Consider the following 20,657-nt stretch of genomic DNA (forward strand, 5'->3'; position numbering starts at 1 on the left):
AGCTGTCAAATATTCGTAAAAATCAGGCAAGTGGCAAAGAAAAAACTCGCCAAATGTTTGGGCAAGGTATAATGTAGACATCGATGCTTTCCTTTGACGACTCTCCACCGATGTACATGTGGAAACACTTCCAGAAGCGTTCATCGGTGTCCGGTTCTTGATGGGGTCGTGGTGGCCTCCACGGTTTGGAACAAAACGAAACCAATGCATTGTCCGCAGGCTGTCGTCACCAGTAGGAGATGTATTACCAGTACATGGCAAAGAAACACACCAGCACCCGTATTCACTCTCCAGGGGTCTGAGATAGAAGCCCGCATCATCTTCGTTCAAATGACAAAGTTCTAACCAGGGTGTGCAGACTGCAATTTCAATGTCATTTTTTGGTCCCTTGAAAAATGGCCTAGCCAATAGCCTGTATGTAGTTTATGAAGCATTGGCTTGTTCTTCGGGCATGAAATCATGTTGTGTGTTATTATGTATAGAATATACATGTAAGCTGAGTCCCGAGTGTTTACGGGAAATAAAAACCCGAGGCAAAAAACTGAGGCGAAGCCGAGGTTTTTTGCCGAGGGTTTTTTCCCGTTAACACGAGGGCGAAGCTTATATTCTATTTAAATTATACAGTCAAATCTGTCGTAAGCGACCGCCCCTTGGTGCAAAAAAAAGCGGTCGCTTACGGCAGATGGTCTCTTACGGCAGATGTATGGTAAATCCGGCATACCAGGTATATGCTTCCATGATTGTACTCAAATCGACGAGGATAATGTGATTTTTAATATCATTTTTATTGGATATTCAACGACGACCATACCCGTATAGTACGCGTATGCGACATGGCAGTAGATCGACACTGCCTGGACTTGAGAGCTACAGCACAGCCTCAGTACAGGCCAGGCGCCAGTCGATCGCACTTGCAAGACAGCGCATTTTCACACTTTGCAGTTGACAGCGCACTGGCAAGTACAGTTTAGCACCTTACTGAACCTGGGTCGCGGTCGCTTACAGCAGATTTGAATGCAGCCACCGTGCATGAAATCGCGGTCGCTGGTCGCGCACAGCAGATGGTCGCTCTGGACAGATCAGTTTGTATGTGAAACCGTCGGTGCACGGAAAATCGGTCGCTAACGGTAGATGGTCGCCTACAGCAGAGGTCGCTAACGGCAGATTTGACTGTAGTATAAAAACCTCCAGTCCTTTTCCTAAAAAGTGGTTTTTTACAGCACCAGGTTTTTTTATAGCACCAGGTTTTTTATATGAGTGATTACCAGAAATATGAACTGCTTTTTAGAACACGAAAATGACTGGAGGTTTTTATACTATAATTTAATACCAAGAGTCCATAAACAAGAGTATGCAGCTGTGCTCTCTTTTCTATGGCCATAGTATGGGCCAGATGCGCGGCGCGCTGCCTTCATTACATCATTCAGCTGCAGCCTGGGCACTGCGGAACATCAAACACCGCACTTTCCCTCTGGCTTGAAATGAACTTTTGTACGGAACTGGAGTTCACGCGCCAAAATTTAGAGATCGCGTAGGTACTGGAACAAATCGAGCAAAACCGGATGGGCTCGTACGAGAAATTGTGGGTTTGAGTGCATGCTTTCAGAGCGTGATGAAGGCAAATTACGTAATGAAGGTAGCGCGCCGCGCACTGACCCATAACCACAGTTGCATACTCTTGTTTATGCACTCTTGTTAATACTCATGAACTTTTCTTGTAAGATTCGTGCGAAACTGAAAGTTGTAATGTACTCTCAGGACAGCTTGAAGTATTATATATAAAGTAAGTTTCAATTCTCAGTGAAGCGCAAAGGTCCAAGTGGAACGAACTATTCTTAGACTCTTATTGTAATGGAGTGTGCACTTTATAACACGTGTATAACAAAAGCTGAACGGTAGAAAATTATATGCCCCAAAGGGCCATTCTCAGCTTTGGTTTCTGGCGTTCTTATAATTATTAGTATTTCAGGCTGGGTGTTCTTGGGCTCCGTGCACGTACACCGGAATACAGCGCTGAACTAGGGACCGGCGGATTCTGCTCGAAAAGGTGGCAGATTCTGCTCGAAAAGCAGTGAAACTGGCAGAACCATACAAACCTTATGGCGGGCAATTCCTCGAATTTTGCTCCATTTCTTTATCCACATACCAACCATGCATGAAACTTACCAGAAAAAGTACCGAATTCTGCCAATTTTTCTGCCGGCAGAATCCGCCGGACCCTACGGTGAACCAATTCAATTATCATGATTATGCCCATGGACCGCATGATAGTCCATTCGAGCGCAGGTGTTGTGCGCGATCTATGGATCTGCCACATCGATCGATTTGGCTGCGCGATCGATTGATTTGGCTGCGCGATCTGTCCATCGACAGATCGCGCAACGATCGATCGATTTCGCAAAATCTATCGATCGCGCAAAAAAAAGGAGAAGCCAAATCGATCGATAGGGCTTGAAAGTGATGACGTCAAAAACGGCCAGGGAGTAGTAAGTTGACATCAGATTTCTATTTTGGATCCTTTAAGGTGTGACTTTGCTATTGCCTCAGTATGTGGGTGCATAGCAACCCACTCATGTCGTATGCAGGGGTGACTTTTACTTCGCCACCAGTTGTAACCCCGCCCCAGTAGCCAAATCAGTCAGTTTCACTGGCTGCATCACCTAACTGTGAGTAAGACGGCTTGAAATGTGCTTGGATCCATACAAAAACTGGATCCAGTCTGTGAATTTTTGAAATTGTTGCTATGCTGTGACGTAGCACTTTCAAGCCGTATTGTGAGCTGGGCGCGGAGTAGGTATGTTACTACTCCCTGGTGTAGGTATGTTACTACTCTCTGGTGAACGGCATCATCGTAATCAGTACTCGTACTGGTACAAGTACTTGGCGACTGGGCGAACACCACTCAGTAAACAGTAGATGTAGTCCTAGCAGGGCTGCCACTTGCTCCGATTTTTCGGAAATCGTCCGATTTTTGATCGCCTGTCCGACAAACCGACCGATTTTGTTCCCAAAGTGGGACAGACAGTTAAAAATGTGTTCTGGGGCCCCAACAGCAAGCCATTTTCCTAAAAAAAAATCATCGCGCGGGGCCCTGCCCCCTGCACCCCCGCCGGGGGACACCCCCTGACCCCCGTCAGATTTTTCTCCCTCCGAGTGTGGCAGCCCTGTCCTAGGGCCCATTTGAAATTTCTCACTTTTACTTGACACATGTTAAACATGGATTTTATGATCATTCCTGGATGGTTTTTGCCTCCTGAACACGATGGCATAGGTTTCGATTGCCGAATTGTGTCCGAACATGGTGAAAACATCAAAGTAGAAAAGGCCGTTATTACCATGGCAACCTAACTAGAATTGCTCCTATTTCCATTTTTACTGACACGTATAATTATGGCTAAGTAGCACCTCATTTTGCTCAGAATAAGCAGTAGATACAGTACGGCGACAAGTACTGTACTTTTACAGTGTCAAAACAAATTTACAAAGTGCAGTGAAACTTGGCTATTGGACATGTACATGTACATTACATGTCGCGTCGAATGTTAGCATTGAGGTACGTGTACATGGATGTGCAGCTAGCAGGTACATGAGACTATTTACAGGCATGCATTACTATAATTATCAGACTGCAAACACGAGAGAAGCGTCAGACGGTTCGGCGTTACACTTCAACTGAGAGAATAGGTATTGTAACCCAAGTACTGACAGAAGAAGGAAAGGGTGGTAGGAAACTGTCAGAGTCTAAGGAAAGAAGTGCTATAGCCTATAGGACAGTTTCAACCTGAACTAATTTACTCGAAGTACGTGTAGATAATACGATAGATCTCGCAGCAATGTAAGAAGGACAACACTACTTGTATGCGATGGCAGTGCTGTAACGAAAAAATGATGAAAGTGAGAATACCAAAATCCTTTGCATACTAGTAGATACTAGCAATAAAACAGTCCAAACATTGGCTAGCTTGTGACTATACTTAAATGCTTTCAAAAGACTTCAAGGCTGCAGTTGGACAACACTCACATGTGAATAGCCGCAGTTTAAAAAGCTGATCGATCCCAACATTGTGATGCGAATACTTTCGCTTCCATGTGTTTCACTTTAACTGAAGTTGTTCTTCCGTCTGAGCTTTGGAAACTCTACGCCGTACAGCTGAGCCCATCTCTACTCCGCCACCTACACCATCACTGTTGGCTCTGCAGTCAGGGACAATTCTTTAGCCACTAGTACAGGAGGTATTATATAAACATGTTTTCCCTCTTCACCGCCGCTCTTGAATCGCATCAACTACGTGCCGTGATCAGTTCAGGAGAGACAAGCCATGACATTGGACATCGGACTCTTTCTTGCAGTTAGTGTTTTATAAGTATAACTGTAGTTTCACACTGCCTACAAGTTGTAGGCCCAGCCATCAAATTCTGCGACAAGGAAATGATTCTTCTACTGCTGGTGGTGCATATTGTGATAGGTTACCTCCAGGTACTCGGATTTCGTTTTTGTAACACTCCACACCACATAGCTACTCCCTCTCACTGCAGAATGCCACTTCTAAGGCAGTTGTCCTAGAGCTGTTGAGCTGGTAAATAGGTTTTGTGCAAATGGTAGCTGATCACCACGGTCGGTGTGTTCAAATCATGTTACTAACACTAGCCGCTCTTGTAGATTCGAATCAAATGCTCGTCCACTGTAACACCTCATGTGCAGCAGTACTCACAAAGTAAATGCCTTAATTCCAGCCCGATGAAGTTAGCCTGGTCTGAAACTTTCCACGGTTGTGCTGAGATTAGTCCTATGAATAGTTACAACTGGCTTGGCAAGCTATGATGACCTTTCCCCTGCTTTCCACACATAATTGTTGTGCTGCTCCTTGTTGGAATCATGCCTACTTTTCCGGGGAGCCAAGATGACATTGTAATGAAGGTTCTGCTGAATTTAGCATCGATCCATTCGTGGACGTTCCGACAGCAAAAGCGCCAGCGAGTCAATGCAAAACTTTGAAGAACGAGGTAACACATTTCTGGTACCATGGTCACAACTACGCGACTACCTGATGCTCAATATTGACTTTCCAACTCTCGCACAAAATCAGTGTACGCGTCGGTTCGGATCCTGTGTATGTACGGTGTTACTATAGGTCCTGGCACATAAAAGGGTAAAAACTCCCAGGTCCAGTCAATATAGTACCGAGAAAGTCTTGAAAATGCTTGAATATAGCCGATGCATCGATGAGAACTTAGGCCGTGATCGTTTGGTCGGATCCAGATCCAGATCCATCGGATCCACTGGATCTGCAATGATCGATTGGTCGAATCCGGATCCAGATCCTTCGGATTTGGATCCGAGCAACCCTGCCCCGGGAGCAGGGTTGACTGGATCCATCGGATCCAAATGTGACCTTTGTGCGTATATGGTGGGTAAAAATCATTTTTATACTCATTGTCGTACGTCTAGTGGACTTTTGTTGACTTTTCGTACGACGCGGGCGATCAGTACGACTTTTGCCTTTTTTGGGTGACCTTTCAGCGCCATAATTTACTTCGTCAACATGGCAACAGCCAAGGTCCGCAAAAAAGTGTTCGGTTGATTCTGAAGGATCCGACGGATCTGAGATTTGGATCTGGATCTGGATCCGACCAAACGATCATAGCCTAAGTTTTTTCGGCAATTTTGTATTCCTATCGAGGGTGATTTCGGGACCTTTGGACGCGATTGGACACACCATACTGTAGAGGGGACGGGACGGTTTCAAATAGGACACCGGTTGCAAACCGGAACGGACTCAATATTCACTTTCTCTCTTGGTATTTTGATTAGAAAACATATGTCACAGTGAGACTACTATGTGTTATACTCCGAGCCAAAATTTCATGGCTCTGCGATGACCAGAAGCGCCATATCAAGCAGGCGAGTTTTTGACGTGTTGCTTCGCACTGCGACTTGAGTTTTACGACTTTCGAAAAATCAACTTCTTGTCGCAGGTAAACAGCGGCTCGCCTCTCGCCAATAAAGCACCGCATACCAATCAAAACTAATGGAAGCACACACAAGGCTTATTATTACTCTGTACTGGCCGTCGTGGAGCGATAGCAATTACCTAATTTCAGACCCAGAGTGAATTTGACGTCCACTCTAAAACGTGTCCGGTTTGGAGCCACCTCTGATTTGAACTTTTTTGAAGCGAAAAATTGGGCAACTTGGAGGCAATGGGTCAACACAAAGGAGTGGCTCAGTTCGATTGAATCTGGCCCCAGAGCAAACTTCAACATGCCAGTTTCCTTCCACAAACATATTTCGAGTGAAAAATCAACGCTGATAATCGGTTTGGGTCTATACAAATTTGGCTGTCAAAACGTCCCGGTATCGAGCCGTCTCCTCTACTGGGCCAAGATGCTATTATCTATCAAATAACACCGAAAAATCCTTGTTAGCCAACATGACATGTTGGCTAACAAGGATTTTTCGGTGACTCAAGGCATGTATTTTAGAGGTCGATTTTTTGCATTGGCCCCAGTACTAACGACGATTCCTTGAAGAAGTAATGGTTGACGTTGTCGAACATTCAGACCCACTGGAGGCGTTCCACAGCCTGGAGCCCGCTGATAAGGATTTTGATGTGACTTGAGTAAGTACTAAAGTGTTTCATAATATTTTTGGGGTGAACCAGCCATTGGGAAGTTTTGTGGCGTCTTTTCCTGATAGTACCGTCGTAGAAATTCACTCTTTTCTTTGATATTCACCTGAAAATTGACTCCATCAATTCTAGGGAAGTTTAGTTTTGTAGAATTTCAGTGATTGACGTGTGTATACAACTGGTACTGCGAACTTACATCTATTGGACAACCATTGCAAAGGCACTAGGTAATGATCATATCATATCATTGCTGTCGTACTATTTTTGGAATATCAACAAGACCTTTACCCATCCATATGCCATGCTTAGTTGGCACCATCTTCTGATCTGTTCATGCCGGCAAAAGTACATGAAATCATACTGTGTCATTAATGGTGGTGGTCAATGGACCGGCCTCTTGTACGGGCAGATCAGTAGGAATAGTGTAATAATAAGAAACGTGAACACTGATGTCGTCTGGTTGGAAGAAAAATATTTAAGCGGGAATGTCAAGAAGCAGACAAGTCAATCAATAATGTCTTGTAAAAAATACCAATTTTTTATAACTTCTGCCAAGGAGACAACAGCCGTAACATTGGTATGAACAGAAGAATGGAAAAAGATGAGATTGAAAAAATCATAAAACTCCAAACTGACAGGTAAAGCGTGTGCACATGGTTGGATACACACACACACACACACCGGATACACACACACACACACCTTACAATGAAAGTCCCATGTTCTGACTACACTCACACTTGTGGAGAATTTTTGGGTTTTGGAAAATCGGTGATGCAGGAAAGGGGTTCAGCACTCCGGCCTGCAGGCACTGCTTGAGGTGCTGCCTCAGCCCCGGCACATACACACGTTCCGTGGGCTCTTGGCCATGCACCAAGGACGTGGCAAAGGCAATGGCGTACGGCCCGCAGTCGAGGGCATTCGGCTGCCTCTGGACGGGCATGACTACAACTGTGCTTCGCAGCTGTTCCACGAACCCACTGATGACTTCCAACGTTTTGGCAGTAGGCCGGTGCAGAAGCGAATCATACAGGCCCACTGTCCTTTCTGGCTGTCCAATGTTGCACACTGTCGCCCAGTGGCACCCGTCGATGTTGATCATCTGGACGAAATGCGGCTCAGCAGGAACCCGGAAGTGCCGGCTTTGTTGGAGGACTGGGTCCAGAAGCCCGGACACCTCCGGATTCGCTGCCTTCAGCAAGTCGCTTGCCACCTTCATGTGGGTGTCATTGAGCCATCCACTGCCATCCAGTATGCTCATGTCAGCAGCTGTCACGTGACTAGTTGGCGGGAGCACTGCTCTGGCTTTCGAAGCCACAACAGGCTGTTCGTTACAGCAACTTCTGCCAGCATGACAGTGCGTGGAGCAGTGGATTTTGTTTGCTCGACAAACACACCGATTGCTCTGGCAGCCGCTCTTGCACCCACAGCGCTTCTTCACAAACTTGTTCTCAGGGTGAGTCTGCTTGGCAGCTTCTCGGAGGCTTACACTTTTTGAAGTGTTGGTCTTCACCTCCCCCGAGTAGCGCTGCAGATCTCCCCCAGAGAACCTAGTCGTAAGTATGCCGAACGCTGTAGCAACATAGTAAGTTGTGCACGCCGTGCCGTGGGTGGAATGCACCACTCCTGCCAACCTGGGAAAGTCCATGCCAGCTCTGTCCAACTTTGGCACGCCCACAGTCACGGCATCACCGACACGGACATCTTCCACTTGCACTCTTTTCTTCTTGTTGTAGTACTGCGCCATGCTGTTCGCCGACTTGAGTGTGCTGTGGAAAGCTTTCCGGCGGATGACGTCATGCTGTGAGCGAAGCACTGTATAGAGAAAGACAGCAAACAAACACAGTACCCTGCATTCAGACTAATGGAAAATGAAGTTGACCACACCTTCATAAAACTTCATTTCTGGAATGTAGCAGACTTCCCCAAATGGTGAGAGAAGTCTGAAAGAAGTACTTAGTCGCCTAAGGTAACATTATGTCCATACCTATAACATTAAGACAAAAAGCTGAAGAGGACTTTCTGCGTTAGCACGTATGTACATACCTTCAGCATACCTATGTATAGATTGAGTTTCGCAAAATGGTTGTGGGAAAGATGTATAATTGTGCGACCGGTTTCTGCAATGTATATCAGACTGTGCAAGTACCCTAGATGCGATTATGGCAAGTATGCCTGGTTCTCCATGTGCAAAAACTAACATTTGCTACGGAAAGGTGTAATTTTATTGAGATAGTAAGGCCATCATTTTTTATATCTATGTTTCGCATCAGTTCAACTTCCAGAATCATATGCGAGAGGTGGAAAAAAATTGCAAAATAATAAAAAAGGCTCATCAGACTTTCAGAGGTGTATGCACTGTACATAGCATGCACAATAGCTCGTGCATGGTGTACATTCGAGAGAAAAATCGTACATTGAAGCACAACATCTGGGTTATCAGCATGAGTAAATATTCACTTTGGACAGAGGAGGCAACCGTTGGTGCCCATCCTTCGCTGGATTCAGCAGCGGTGCAAAGAGCTCCGGAACGACACATCCTCTCAGCTTGAGGCGATCAATGCGGTCTGGTGTAAACTCATAGAATATTTCTCCCAGATGCCGAACAAACGATTTACCAACGCTGGCCTAGAGGCCATTTCCGAATCCCAGCTTCGCCGTATCGCAACCAGTCCACACTGATGACTCGCACGATCGTACTCTCACTGTGCATGTTCGATTTTTTATTTTTTCCGAAAAAAGTCAAACCGTATGCGTGCGGACGACGCGAAACATAGCTATAAAAAAATGATGGCCTAACAAACAAACAAATACCAGTTTGCAAGTGCAATTAGAACGGGTGTCGGATGAGGCCATCTATTACTGAACATCTACAACAGAAGCATTGCTGCATAGTAGCTGGATGCTCACCCACACTTCCTGTTCCATGTTCAACACTGGACTGCTGAACAGCTTTGCGCTCTGCACGAGTTGTGGAAGTTGCAGGGAGTGGTGACGCTGAGAGAACAAATCAAGACAATTTGCCAAAAATTACTTCAAACGTAAAGTTTGCAAATCAACGTTATCATCCTCCATAACACCAGTGACGATGTGTGAGACGGCAGAACTTCACATCACGTGATAAACTCGTACACATTATTTGCAACATGTGTATGATAGATACAGGGTTTTACGCAACCCTGCTTTGGGTTCAACTTTTTTTGTTTGAATTCTTTATTCTCACGGTGGCACCATCGCCAATAAGAGATAAGTTTATGAGAAGGTGAGATGCTGTGGGTTATGCAGTTGGAAAGTGATTTACATCACTTTGAATTTTACAAGTATGGGAGAGGGTGAGCGCTGCAAGAGCAGATTGAGTTAATCAGCTACTTTATTGTGATCACTGTGCATTGTTTGCCAATGTAACCTTTTGAGCCATGTCACGTGATGTGAAGTTCTGCCGTCGCAGCACTGCAGGGCCTGCAGACAGCTGCACGCTCTTCTTATATACTCTTGATAATAGAGATGTTCCGCACTACGTAGAGTTGAGCAACTTTATGTAAGTGGGTGGGAAAACCCGTCAACTTGAGAGTTTGCACCCCACTTACGGAAAGTTGTCTGCGTAGAGTACGTAAGTGGAGATCTACGACTGTAAGACCTGTACGTGTAATGTTAACGAACATTTAATTCTAACGATTTAACAAATTTAAAAAAATTCGTTAACACTTGAAGTCCTTGTGTACAAAACAATATGTACATGAACAGTCATTTGCCGGTTTTGAGACAGAATTCGTTAGAACTTCACTGCGCTAACCCACCAAAATCCGGAGATCGTTAAAACTTTATTTGACGTTAAAATATCTTACAAGTTACAGTAACGGAGGTGCTCCGTAAGTGGATTGGTGTATAAATTTATGACTCTCTAGGTGGTACACTGTCGCATTTGGAGTTGCCAAGGGCAGCTACATGATTCGAAAAATACGTACGATGGAACACGGATCTGTATGCAGTGTGTGTAAGACTTTCCGTAGATAGATAACGTTTTTACTAACGACGTAAATGTTCCGCAATTACATTGTGCGGAATCTCTCCATCACTAATACTGCTTTGGAACCTTCACTGCAGGAGGCATCACCACTACTTCTATTTTTTTTCATTCCCACCACTTTGGAAGAGTATAGGATGAGAAAAAGGATGAAGGGAAAATGATTCCTTCATTGCTTGTGTAGGGAAAAGTGATTGTCGCTGCATTGTCCCTCTCTGTACTGTCTCTCTCATCTGTACTATATACATGTATGCGCATGCTCGATGTAAATAAATCAGTCCTTATCTTGTCACACAATGGACACCTGCGTGGCTTCCAGGCTGAACACAACACCTTCAACACAAGAATAGGTCACATGACAACTCACACATGGCTGGGGTCAGTGTTGCTTGATCCGCCTCAAATGCTAAGTATCGTTCCACATGAACAATCTGGCTGCGCGAAGACTCGCCAATGGTGCAAACTAAAGAGGACAATTGCACGTAAACAAGGTGCAGTAAAAGGAAGGGGTTGGCACAATGTTCTTTAACGCCCATGTAAGTTAGTACCAACATCAAATTGGCTAACAGTGGCTCAGAAGACATCTGGGCATCATGCGGCAGACTAGCATTGGCTAGGACCACTTACTTGGGGCACAATCCTGCGCTGCTCGGGCAACGTCAGATTCATGTGAGGCAGCAAACACATCTTGAGAGGAAGCAGAAGATACAGCTGGAGTTGGTGGAATGTTCACCAGCAGAACGAGCTGAAAACAACAAACGGATACACAGCAGGTCGGATCCCATACAACCCAACAGGTGTGGTGCAGTGCACGCAGCGAACAGAAAGGTTGTCGAATTATTCAGTACACCCGTCAATTATTTATATTTACTCACCTTGACAGTTATCCGCCTCTATTAGACCTTGAGGGGAAACGAAGCCAGGTTCAGGTGTCAGCTCAGGAAAAGCTTTCATCAATAAAGACAACACAGACGGATCCGTGTGCCGAAAACACAACAAACGTGACGGAAACGAGGCCATGCCAGCAGACCGTTTCGACTGTTTACACACCCAAATTTATCCGGCAGAACATTTCCGTTTTCAAATTGTTCCACCTTGGCCAGCGTTTTGGTTCTCTTCCGCTTTGGTGTACAACTTTTACGTTTTGCTCCACGTACCATGTAAATGAACCATGCATCCGAAAGGATTTTGTTGCGTTTTCACCCCCAGCGTTGTCGTGTATACGCAGCCTTAGATGGTGCCCAAGGTATTCATTGAGTTCCTGCAACTTCATTTGAAAGGAACTGGAAAAGTGCGAAGGGATTCGAGGAGGACATTAAAGCAGTCAGCTCCAAGAAATGAAATTGATTCGTGAATTCAATTATAACGATGTTCACACCTACATGTACATGTATGCAATAACTAGGTATCACACTTCATCTTGCAGGTGAGACCTCACTATAATATTCTCTGGGGTATGGCAAGTGTTATGCTTTAGGGAGGTCCATGTTATAGCGAGTTGGGCACACAATATAAACCATATATGTCAAAGTTAGGGCTGCGGTTAACCAAAAGGTTATAGGCTAGAACCAAGAGTAGATAAACAAGAGTGTGCAACTCCGGGATGGGTTGGCCCGTGGCGGAATTTTTTGTTGACGTAATCTTTTCTACGACGCATGCGCTGCGGGTCTTTTGGAAAGTTTGCCTCGTGCACTTGGCCGGGCTTTACATTACAAGGTCGGTGCCCAGTATGTGCTCTCACACTGTTCTGCGTCAAAACGCGCGTTTTTCTGAAAAAAAGGTGACGTCTACAAAAATTTATGCCGCGGGCAGGGGTATGTGCAGATTGTGCAGAAGAGATCCGGAGTTGCACACTAATATCTTCTCTTGCTACAGCCTATAAGAGATAAACTGTACATGTAGCCTGTATTCATGTACCATTGCTATACATGACTGTAAGTCCATATATCCATGGTACCAAGAGTACATAACCCCCCAAGAGTGTGCTACTGCCTGCACAACCTCTATGCTGTGCTGCAACGGCAGAACTTCACATCGCGTGACATGGTTCAAAAGGTTATGCTGGCAAACAGTGCAAAGTGACCACAAGAGAGTTGTACCCAAAGCTGGGTTGCGTACAACCCTGTATCTATCATGCACAGAGTGCAAATAATGTGTACGGGTTCATCACGTGATGTGAAGTTCTGCCGTCACAGACCCCATACTGGCCATAGCTGGAGTTGCACACTCTTGGGGTTACTAGTATGTACTGTTGATGGTACCATGACCTCATGCTCACGCACTGCCAAAACAATCACTACAATATGTATAGTGGATGCATAATATATTATAATTTGCTCAGTTTTCCAGAGCAGGTTCAACAAAGAGTGAATAGCAACTAAATACAGCGGTTGCCAGTTGACAAACCCCCTTTTTATTTACAATGCAGTTGCGTGAATGTCCACTACTTTCTGAACGAAAGGTTCAACATGTTTTGATATTTTGTATGCTCCATTGGGCTTCGGATTGCACCATCACCTTGTCATTTAATCAACTCAACCTCATCATGAGCATACGCAAGCATCGCTAATATGGGGAGCAACCCCAGGGATGAGGGCGATACCCGCCCGCCGTACATCCATTGTGCACAGTACTGACAGGGTACGCACATGCTTTCACGTATATTATTATGTACAGCGGACATGGAAAGAAAATAACCAATTAACGCATTTGCATATGGTTAACTGCTCGTTTATTCTTAACGGTTACATAACCGGTTAACCTATCTAACCATTTTCACCCCTAGTCAAAATGACACTGTTTGCTTACAGACTACAACTGTATTGCCATCGATCCACACTGATCAATCCAGGAAATGTGCGCATGTTCTACAACATTTTAGTGTATGTTTATAGTAGTGTGTCTACTACATGTGTTTCAGGACTGTAACAGTCACACTACAACAACAAACAGTCCCCCACTCCAGAACAACCCCACACAAAATCCTGTGCACGACCAGCCAACAAACACGGCTCTGGGTTGAATGACGAATTAGTGAAAAACAATAAAGAGAAAAGAGAGGTGAAAGAGAAAACCGCCACTCGCCAACACATCTCCAGAACGACAGAGCCCCCCCCCCCCCCCCTCTCTCTCTCTCTCTCTTTCTTTTTCTCTCTCTCTCTCTCTCTCTCTCTCTCTCTCTCTCTCTCTCTCTCTCTCTCTCTCTCTCTCTCTCTCTCTCTCTCTCTCTCTCTCTCTCTCTCTCTCTCTCTCTCTCTCTCTCTCTCTCTCTCTCTCTCTCTCTCTCTCTCTCTCTCTCTCTCTCTCTCTCTGTGTCTCTGTGTCTCTGTGTCTGTCTGTCTGTCTGTCTGTCTGTCTGTCTGTCTGTCTCTGTCTCTGTCTCTGTCTCTCTCTCTCTCTCTCTCTCTCTCTCTCTCTCTCTCTCTCTCTCTCTCTCTCTCTCTCTCTCTCTCTGTGTCTGTCTGTCTGTCTCTCTCTCTGTCTCTCCCTCTCACGGCAACTAGAAAACCAACCATACCTCAAACCACACCTCACTCATTATACGCTGTAGGATAAAGATGAAGGGGAGGTTGGCGATAAGAAGAAGACGGCAGGGTCTAAGCAGTTGTTGTTCAGTGACCCGTGTCGTTTGGCGTATAATGATTCTTGGTTTACAATTGTAGTATTGTTTGTTTTGCAAAGAATTTCAATCAGTTAAAGGGGAAGTTAAGGCTATAATCAAAATTTCACCAGTTGTAGTCTTCGGGGTGCTGAGTCGAATGGTCGTGGTCCGAGGAAGCTGAGACGCTCCCTTCCTACTTGAATCCCAATCGAACTCGCGCACTTCCACCGAAACTGGGTGACGGCGCCCTACTAGATGGGGATTTGTATGCAAGATGTCACTAAAAGCGCCTTGTCGTTCTTATCAAAGCACGGATGACCACGATTGGCCCATATGTTGTAGTCTTTTGGACGCTGAGTCGATTGGTTTTGGTCCGAAAAGGCTGCGATGCAGCGTTCCTCCTTTATTCCCAATCGAACATGGTTGAACAAGCGGTCACCTGCTCCTACGTACACAAGTCACCTGGTCACCGTGCCTGCAGGGTACAACTTACTAGCCTGTTTGACCTTTTTTGGATGCAGTCCTGTCACTCGAGTTGAACTCGAGTTGCACCTTGGTGTGAAAGTTGTCGCCTGCTGGCGCTGTGACCAGGTGATTTGGGCACCCAGGAGCACGTGACCGCTTGTTCAACCATGTTCGATTGGGAATAAAGGAGGAACGCTGCATCGCAGCCTTTTCGGACCAAAACCAGTCGACTCAGCGTCCAAAAGACTACAACATTGGGCCAATCGCGGTCATCCGTGCTTTTATAAGAACGAAATGGCGCTTTTAGTGACATTTTGCATACAAATCCCCATCTAGTAGGGCGCAGTCACCCAGTTTCGGTGGAAGCGCACGAGTTCGATTGGGATTCAAGTAGGAAGGGAGCGTCTCAGCTTTCTCGGATCAAGACCATTCGACTCAGCACCCCGAAGACTACAACTGGTGAAATTTTGATTTTAGCCTTAACTTCCCCTTTAAAAGTCATAGATGCTGTTTACCTTCACAAGCGTAAGCCAGACCATTGAGAAAGAACATGTCACGGCACCCACATTCTTTCCTTAGCACCGTAACTGTATTTTGCACATATGTTTGTTTTATTCACCCTCTCTCTTTCTCTTTTCTAACAGTTACACTTGTGTGTTTATCACACTATAGAATGACTGCGCATACCGTATTTCCGCAAATAAAAGGCCGTCCTCGTATACAACGCCTTCCTCGTATACAAGACCGGGGCAGGGGGCGATTGAAAAAATAAAAGACCGTCTCCGATTAGAAGACCGGGCCTACTAAATGAGTCTTTGTTCTTGTGTTAAAAATAGAAGACCGTGCTCAACCTGTGGGAAAAAATTGAAGACCGTGCTCAAACTGTGTAGAAGAAAATGGAAGAACGGGGGTAAAACTGTGTGGCGAGAAATAGAAGACCGGGGTCAATCTGGGTTGAAAGAATAAAAGACCGTCCTCGAATACAAGACCGTCCTCGATTATAAGGCCGGGTTAGGACGAGGTTGAAAAAATAGTAGACCGGCATACTATTCGTGGAAATACGGTATATGTTATAGATTGCGATTACCGTAAAGTACCGTTGATCCGCCCCCACGCCATGTCGCTTCCCAGCTGGGTTTTCGGCAGGGGGCGGGAATTAGATCAAGGCTGTCAAGTGCAGTACGATGTACAACAACGTAGAGGATCAGACTCAATGTGCTGGATTGTGCACATTTTGATCCTGGATTGGCGAATATTGTGTACAGCAGTGCATGCGTCGGTTCAACATCGTATTTCGTTGTATACGCCGAAGTCGCTTCACAAGGAGAAAATCGACAGGGGGCGGGAATTAGAGAGGGGGCGGATCAACGGTACTTTACGGTATTATCACTGTCGAGAAGGAAAACACCAATTTTACAGGGCCCTAAAAGTCTGAACGATACCTATGAAATGCACTGTCAAAGCAAACACAAAATATGAAATGCAAGCTCATGCCTGAGGGGAAGATGAGAAGTTGAAACGTGGAGATTTTTCGGACAGGACGAGAATCCGAAGAACCTGGCTGCTTCCCTTACTTCCACCGGCTAGCTAGTGGCTGCATCACAAAAATGATACCTTGCAGTGGGTGCAGAGACAGATCAATAAACACTAACCTGAGCATGAGAGCTGCTCGTATTCATTGCGATCGTCAGGAAAATGACAGGACGAACGAAGGACCAGAAGAATGTTGGCTATGACAAATAACTGCATATCCATGCAGACGACACACGGCTTGCCAAAGTGAGTCGGGTACATCTTCTCTAATAATTATTATTATTATGCTTATGACGTTCAGCTTCGAGGTCCAGCACGATGGAATTTTCGGAAGGAACTGATTTTTGAATTGTTTGGGGAAGAAGATTGCACTCAGAAAGTACAGGTTCCTGCACGAGTATGAGGCCTCGAGGGCAGTACCGCGGAATCCAGCCTGCGCCGCGATAGCGGCAAGGGCTGGATGAACAGCGGTACTGGCCGAGTATGAGTGACATCAAGAGTTCATAACCCCCTGGGGGTTATGAACTCTTGGTGACATGGATCTGGAACGTGTTTCCCGTGTGCACCCAAGCCAAATAAAGAGATCATGACAGACACACCTGCATTGTGTTTTGTGATTGTTTTCTGGTAGAGGTAGTCATGGTAGTAGTCCATAGTGCTTTTTTTCTCGCGGTGCCATTGACATTATATTTAATAGAGAGGTTTCATTGTCGACTGGGCATCGGGCATTCTGGCTGTTCTCTTCCTACGGATTTTCCCACATCTTGATCGGAAACCTCGGCAAATTGCGCAGGTCCTGCAGGTTGCTGAGCATTGCGCGCTTTGGTTGAGGCTAATCCGGCTCGTCCAAGATCTCCTTCGCGAGCGACTCCACAATAAAAGTTTCAGTCTCTTCCTCCACTTTTCGGAGGAGCTCATTCACATCACCAATATCGTTCAACAAAGGGGCTTCTTTTCTCCCAATTCCAGATCAAATGTTGGAGCGCCATGATGACAGTTGTGGTTGCAAACAGTCGCTCTTCTGCTTTAGACTTTTGTAGTTATTTTATTAGTAACCAATGAAAGACCATGAAGTAGAGAGTCAGTCCAGTGGCTACTGCCCGTCGTCAAGTGACGACGGGAATCCGTTCCTGCCCGTCGTCAAGTGACGCCGGGCAGTGGAATCCGAATCCGTTCCTGCCCGTCGTCACTTGACGACGTGCAGTGGAATCCGGTCCTGGCAGTGGATCTTGCGCGATCGATCGATCCTTGAGGCCTTGCGCGATCTGTCGATCGACAGATCGCGCACGAAAATCGACCGATTTTCCAGATCGACAGAACGCGCACAACACAGGTACTAGGTATTCCGGAGGGACTTATTTCACTTGCAGACACATTGCACGTTACATGCAATTTCGATTCCTTCACTGTACACAAGAAAACGAACAAAACAGCCCAGCTGCAGCATGCATTCTTAATCAATAAATCTGGCACACCCTAGCCCTGCTTTCAGTCAACCACATGGTAGCAGCTAAAAGTGCTTATACTGTTATAGCCGAGACCCGGGCAGGAAGTGCTATTTGTGTGCTTTCTTTTCCAGCTCCATGACGATCAGGAAACTCAATACAAGTGCCGACTGCCGCTTTTACAGCCAAAGAAACACAGTGTATGGTGAAGAAAGTGTCCTAAAGCCGAGTAAAGGAAATAGGAATGGTGAAAGACTCAAACTAAACCCTTTTTAAAACAACTTCCAGCTAGTAGGTGTGACATACAAGTCCGTTAGGTTCAACCAAGTGTACATAACCCCCCCCCCCCCCCTTACTCTTGGTTCAACACTATGCCAGTGGATGACAGGGCAGTACCCAACTCCGATGCCCAGCCAGCCACGTCATGGACAGACGTAGACGCACCATGCATGTATCGATGAGATGGTTAGGGATAGTCGCAGGGGCGAATCCAGGAGGGGGTTCCGCGGAACCCCCTAAATTTCGTAAATGTACTACTGGCAACCATATTTGAGTCCATGTACATATATCAGCTATTCAGTTTTGAATATACTGCCCCCCCCCCCCCCCCCCTGCAGAGATCGTTGGATCCGCCGCTGAGTCGGAGGCGAACCACAACTCCAAGGTCACAAGGAAGAACGGAGAAATTGTGTACAAACAGGATCCGGAAACACAAGCTTTTGGTCAAAGGGAATGAATTCTATACGAGAATCTTGAGAAAGGCACATTTTCATTCCCCATACTTCACAGTCTAGCCAGCACCAGCATTTACGCACTGAATGGCGGCATAAGATAGAGTGACCAAATAATTAGGACAACATCACCAGGCCTGGCCATCAAACAGATAATTATAGCGTCCAACACACCGTTATCTACTCCTCAATAACTAGTCAAAAGCTGGAGATACCGAGATGAACAGAAGACACAAGGAAACATCAATCTTTGCACGAAGGTGGAGATCACTGGTAGCTCCACCACTAATGTCCCGTGGTTTTTCCCACGCAATTGCTTCTTCATTCACCACCCCCCCCCCCCCCCCCACACACACAGACACACCACCACCCGGTACCCCACGCACACACTACATTGTAACATAGCATTCCGACGCTACCCTGTTATTGAGCACTCCTGCTCGTTTGGTCTCCAAATAAAATCAATCAAACAGGTAAACAGCGGCTCGCTCCTCGCCAATAAAGCACCGCATACCACTGTAGTGACCTCCGGTTACGGCTCCGAGGCATGGGCACTGGCAAAGAAGAGGAGGACAGCGTGCAGGTGTTTGAAATGTGGTGCTATCGGCGGTTAGTGAGAGTGAAATGGATTGAAAAGAGAACAACTTGACAGGGATATCCTGAAGGAATTGGGCATGGAGAGGCCAGTTTGACATATCTCTCTGATCTCAAATGTGTGGGGCATTTGTCGGGAAAATCCGGTCCCTACTAATGGAAATGCACATTAAAAGAACTCAAGTCAAGGCGAACTTGAAGTGGACTCCAAAACTGTCCCTGTTTTGAGCAACCTGTATGACACCAAAATTTGAAATGAAAAATTGGACAACTTCAAGACTAGTTAGGATGAAGAAAGGAAAAGGACAAAATGTTACGAGAAACTGTCCACCAACGTAACCAGATCTTATACAGTCAGCAAGTGCGACAAAATTTTGTCCTTTTCCTTTCTTCATCCTAACTATAATAAATATTATTGGCTCACCATCCGAGTTCAAACTTCAAGACTACTAGTAGTTACATGGAGGCAACGGACCAACACAAAGGAGTGGCTCAGTTCGATCGACTCTGGCCTTTGAGCAAACTTCAACATGCCGAAAGGCGGGCTCACGCCCCGACATGGCCACTTCCCCTTGTCTAACCCCCCAAGACGAAATCAAAATTGATGATAGTAGCCGACTGGCCGAAATTTAAAAAAAAACTTCAACATGCTAGATCCTTCCACAAACAGAATAATATTATTATTCTGAGTGAACAATCCCCACTGGTGATCGGTTTGGGTCTACATGATTTGTGTTGTTCATGTACACATTTTAAACCTATCCCACTTTCAATCGTCTCCTCTGCATTGCGAACAGACTGTGTCGTCCTTCGATCGGCTTTAACCTCTTTGTGGACTCATCACCGCACTCGACGTCAGCGGACTTCATACTACAGATCTACACCTACCGTCCTACAGTCCATTTCAAAACTATCTCTTAATTTGCTAAATCCTATATATAGGATTTTGGTCATATTTTTCAACTCAAAATGGGTGTGGCACGAGCATAGAGAAAAGTATGTGACCAATTCTTCCTTGCTAGGTCTTAGTAGATATCGAGAGTTGAATAAGATAATTTTTTCAAACACTAACATCTCAGGCTCATCTCCTTGCCCAATATTACTAAGGCCTGTGCCCTATTTTTCGAATCCTATACTGTAAAAGCAGAAATTTTCGGTGGTGTTTTATTTTCGGTAACTTCGGTGCCGAAATTTTCACCGAAAATAAAACGCACCGAAAATGTCGGTAAAGTACTAGTACACTTACCTTGAACGCGGGTTTACCGAAAATTTCCCTCCGCCGAACCGCCGATTTTGGAGAATACCGAAAATATTACACCACTGAAAATTTCTGCTTTTACAGTATATACATGTAGGATTTGAGATTTTATTGGACCTTGTTTTATCCTTAAAACTGGTAGTTTCATGACGGCATGTGCGATATGTCGTCATGAAACCACACCTGCAATGTTCTTCTGCACATTCACTGCTTCAGTCCTTTCCATGACAGCAGCTGAACAAATATGCTCAAATTTCCAATTTTTGCTGAAAATGGGTATTCATCAGAAATATTATCGCCCTATGAATCTAAAATGTAAACATTCATGCCTCAAACATATTTACAACTTCCATGAAAACCATTATGCCGTTATTACT

This window comes from Sycon ciliatum, chromosome 10 (genome assembly GCF_964019385.1).
Source record: "Sycon ciliatum chromosome 10, ocSycCili1.1, whole genome shotgun sequence".
Classification (NCBI taxonomy): Eukaryota; Metazoa; Porifera; class Calcarea; order Leucosolenida; family Sycettidae; genus Sycon; species Sycon ciliatum.